This window comes from Phyllobates terribilis, unplaced genomic scaffold, assembly GCF_046119375.1.
Source record: "Phyllobates terribilis strain yellow unplaced genomic scaffold, ASM4611937v1 Scaffold_2754__1_contigs__length_108694, whole genome shotgun sequence".
In the NCBI taxonomy this organism is placed as follows: Eukaryota; Metazoa; Chordata; class Amphibia; order Anura; family Dendrobatidae; genus Phyllobates; species Phyllobates terribilis.
In genome coordinates this window covers 52,501-57,708 of record NW_027365509.1, presented here as the reverse complement: position 1 = coordinate 57,708, position 5,208 = coordinate 52,501, and positions in this window count along the sequence as shown.

Here is a 5,208-nt window from a genome sequence, read left to right as displayed (position 1 = left end):
AATCGGATGCGCGCACTGACACGCTCCCCTGTCTGGAAGTCTGACAAAAGTTGAAAAATTTTCTAAGTCCCCAAAAATTTTTTTTTTCAACTTTTTTTCAATTTTCCCCCTGTGGGATATATATTTTACCCACACTTTTGGAGCCCTCCTGGGATGCCCTCTAACATACTAGAACCTCATTTTGTGGAAGTTTTCACAAAATTGTGAAATTTTCAAAAAGTCAGAAATTTTGCCAAAAACGACTAAGTATCAAGGACTCATCGCGCGAATCGCTCTGGAACTGAAATCGGATGCGCGCACTGACCCGCTCCCCTGTCTGGAAGTCTGACAAAAGTTGAAAAATTTTCTAAGTCCCCAAAAATTTTTTTTTTCAACTTTTTTTCAATTTTCCCCCTGTGGGATATATATTTTACCCACACTTTTGGAGCCCTCCTGGGATGCCCTCTAACATACTAGAACCTCATTTTGTGGAAGTTTTCACAAAATTGTGAAATTTTCCAAAAAGTCAGAAATTTTGCAAAAACAACTAAGTATCAAGGACTCATCGCGCGAATCGCTCTGGAACTGAAATCGGATGCGCGCACTGACACGCTCCCCTGTCTGGAAGTCTGACAAAAGTTGAAAAATTTTCTAAGTCCCCAAAAATTTTTTTTTTCAACTTTTTTTCAATTTTCCCCCTGTGGGATATATATTTTACCCACACTTTTGGAGCCCTCCTGGGATGCCCTCTAACATACTAGAACCTCATTTTGTGGAAGTTTTCACAAAATTGTGAAATTTTCCAAAAAGTCAGAAATTTTGCAAAAACGACTAAGTATCAAGGACTCATCGCGCGAATCGCTCTGGAACTGAAATCGGATGCGCGCACTGACATGCTCCCCTCTCTGGAAGTCTGACACATGTGTGAAAATTTTCTAAGTCCCCAAAAATTTTTTTTTTCAACTTTTTTTCAATTTTCCCCCTGTGGGATATATATTTTACCCACACTTTTGGAGCCCTCCTGGGATGCCCTCTAACATACTAGAACCTCATTTTGTGGAAGTTTTCACAAAATTGTGAAATTTTCCAAAAAGTCAGAAATTTTGCAAAAACGACTAAGTATCAAGGACTCATCGCGCGAATCGCTCTGGAACTGAAATCGGATGCGCGCACTGACACGCTCCCCTGTCTGGAAGTCTGACAAAAGTTGAAAAATTTTCTAAGTCCCCAAAAATTTTTTTTTTCAACTTTTTTTCAATTTTCCCCCTGTGGGATATATATTTTACCCACACTTTTGGAGCCCTCCTGGGATGCCCTCTAACATACTAGAACCTCATTTTGTGGAAGTTTTCACAAAATTGTGAAATTTTCCAAAAAGTCAGAAATTTTGCAAAAACGACTAAGTATCAAGGACTCATCGCGCGAATCGCTCTGGAACTGAAATCGGATGCGCGCACTGACATGCTCCCCTCTCTGGAAGTCTGACACATGTGTGAAAATTTTCTAAGTCCCCAAAAATTTTTTTTTTCAACTTTTTTTCAATTTTCCCCCTGTGGGATATATATTTTACCCACACTTTTGGAGCCCTCCTGGGATGCCCTCTAACATACTAGAACCTCATTTTGTGGAAGTTTTCACAAAATTGTGAAATTTTCAAAAAGTCAGAAATTTTGCCAAAAACGACTAAGTATCAAGGACTCATCGCGCGAATCGCTCTGGAACTGAAATCGGATGCGCGCACTGACCCGCTCCCCTGTCTGGAAGTCTGACAAAAGTTGAAAAATTTTCTAAGTCCCCAAAAATTTTTTTTTTCAACTTTTTTTCAATTTTCCCCCTGTGGGATATATATTTTACCCACACTTTTGGAGCCCTCCTGGGATGCCCTCTAACATACTAGAACCTCATTTTGTGGAAGTTTTCACAAAATTGTGAAATTTTCCAAAAAGTCAGAAATTTTGCAAAAACGACTAAGTATCAAGGACTCATCGCGCGAATCGCTCTGGAACTGAAATCGGATGCGCGCACTGACACGCTCCCCTGTCTGGAAGTCTGACAAAAGTTGAAAAATTTTCTAAGTCCCCAAAAATTTTTTTTTTCAACTTTTTTTCAATTTTCCCCCTGTGGGATATATATTTTACCCACACTTTTGGAGCCCTCCTGGGATGCCCTCTAACATACTAGAACCTCATTTTGTGGAAGTTTTCACAAAATTGTGAAATTTTCCAAAAAGTCAGAAATTTTGCAAAAACGACTAAGTATCAAGGACTCATCGCGCGAATCGCTCTGGAACTGAAATCGGATGCGCGCACTGACATGCTCCCCTCTCTGGAAGTCTGACACATGTGTGAAAATTTTCTAAGTCCCCAAAAAATTTTTTTTTCAACTTTTTTTCAATTTTCCACCTGTGGGATATATATTTTACCCACACATTTGGAGCCCTCCCGGGATGCCCTCTAACATATTAGAACCTCATTTAGCGGATGTTTTCACAAAAAAGTGAAATTTTCAAAAAAGTGAAAAATTTGGCAAAAACGACTAAGTATCAAGGACTCATCGGAGGAATCGCTCTGGAACTGAAATCGGATGCGCGCACTGACATGCTCCCCTCTCTGGAAGTCTGACACAAGTTGAAAAATTTTCTAAGTCCAAACATTTTTTTTTTCAACTTTTTTTCAATTTTCCCCCTGTGGGATATATATTTTACCCACACTTTTGGAGCCCTCCTGGGATGCCCTCTAACATATTAGAACCTCATTTTGCGGATGTTTTCACAAAAAAGTGAAATTTTCAAAAAAGTGAAATTTTTTGAAAAAACGACAAAGTATCAAGGACTCATCGGAGCAATCGCTCTGGAACTGAAATCGGATGCACGCACTGACATGCTCCCCTCTCTGGAAGTCTGACACAAGTTGAAAAATTTTCTAAGTCCCAAAAAAATTTTTTTTTCAACTTTTTTTCAATTTTCCACCTGTGGGATATATATTTTACCCACACATTTGGAGCCCTCCTGGGATGCCCTCTAACATATTAGAACCTCATTTAGCGGATGTTTTCACAAAAAAGTGAAATTTTCAAAAAAGTGAAAAATTTGGCAAAAACGACTAAGTATCAAGGACTCATCGGAGGAATCGCTCTGGAACTGAAATCGGATGCGCGCACTGACATGCTCCCCTCTCTGGAAGTCTGACACAAGTTGAAAAATTTTCTAAGTCCAAACATTTTTTTTTTCAACTTTTTTTCAATTTTCCCCCTGTGGGATATATATTTTACCCACACTTTTGGAGCCCTCCTGGGATGCCCTCTAACATATTAGAACCTCATTTTGCGGATGTTTTCACAAAAAAGTGAAATTTTCAAAAAAGTGAAATTTTTTGAAAAAACGACAAAGTATCAAGGACTCATCGGAGCAATCGCTCTGGAACTGAAATCGGATGCACGCACTGACATGCTCCCCTCTCTGGAAGTCTGACACAAGTTGAAAAATTTTCTAAGTCCCAAAAAAATTTTTTTTTCAACTTTTTTTCAATTTTCCACCTGTGGGATATATATTTTACCCACACTTTTGGAGCCCTCCTGGGATGCCCTCTAACATATTAGAACCTCATTTAGCGGATGTTTTCACAAAAAAGTGAAATTTTCAAAAAAGTGAAAAATTTGGCAAAAACGACTAAGTATCAAGGACTCATCGGAGGAATCGCTCTGGAACTGAAATCGGATGCACGCACTGACATGTTCCCCTCTCAGAAAAATTTTCAACTTGTGTCAGACTTCCAAAGTCCCAAAAAAATTTTTTTTTCAACTTTTTTTCAATTTTCCACCCGTGGGATATATATTTTACCCACACATTTGGAGCCCTCCTGGGATGCCCTCTAACATATTAGAACCTCATTTAGTGGATGTTTTCACAAAAAAGTGAAATTTTCAAAAAAGTGAAAAATTTGGCAAAAACGACTAAGTATCAAGGACTCATCGGAGGAATCGCTCTGGAACTGAAATCGGATGCGCGCACTGACATGTTCCCCTCTCTGGAAGTCTGACACACAAAAAAATTTTTTTCCAACTTTTTTTCAATTTTTCCCTCGTGGGATATATATTTTACCCACACATTTGGAACCCTCCTGGGATGCCCTCTAACATATTATTCCCTCATTTAGCGGAGATTTTCACAAAAAATTAAATTTTCAAAAAAGTCAGAAAATTACACTAATCAATCTGAGGCTAATCAAATATAATGTCCAGCACTGTCAGGGGGGGGTAATGGGCCATAACCCCTGGAGGTCATTTCGGGCATAAGACACCTGACTGCCCGAACCTCTGATAGTGGACGTGACCCAAGCTCTAAAATACAGCAAAGTCCCTTCATTATGAGTAAATCCGGTTATTTAGCAGCACATGGTGCACATGTTAACTGGATATACCCTCATTACAAATTTCCAATGACCGTGCTCCACCTGGTGACGGAAATTTGTTAGTGCATGCACAACCCTAATCCGGTAAAGTAGTAGCATATAGTGCAGTCTTAACCGGATTTAACCTCATTACAAATTTCCATTGACCGTGCTCCACCTGGTGACGGAAATTTGTTAGTGCATGCCATTTGTTAAAATATAGCATATAGTTCACTCTTTAACCGGATTTACCCCCTGTTACAAATTGACAGTGTTAGAGCTCCATCTAGTGACGGATGTCCAGTGGTGCAGTCCAAGTGCTAATCCGATTAAGATCATACAATTTCAATGGTCAATTAACAGTTTTTGGGCGAAAAATGTTACGCCATTTTTTTACGCAAACGCACATTTTGACCGTATAAATCTGTTCTAGAACGTTATTTCAGGTCCTAGAACGAACGGGAGCCTTGTCGCAACGCACGGTCCCCAAGAAAGTAGCGCCAAATCGTCCGCACGACCGCGCAATTGTCCGTTTTATGTCGAAACGCGCCCAAAGGGTCGCCTAACGGGCCCCGCAGCGAACGGGAGCGCATCCCCACCCACAGGTATGGAGAAGAGACCTGAAAACCACGCTTAGCGCCGCGATTTTGGGGTTGCGGCGGACGCGCTTGCGCGTCCGCCGCAACCCCATTATAAGTATAGGGAAATCTAGAGTCACCCTATGGGGTGAACTTCTCTGGAAAATAATTATCACTGCACTATAACGGTTTATAATGGAAGCCTATGGGAATGAGTTAATCCGGCGAGCGGCAGATACCCAAATTTGGTCTTTCGGACCAAA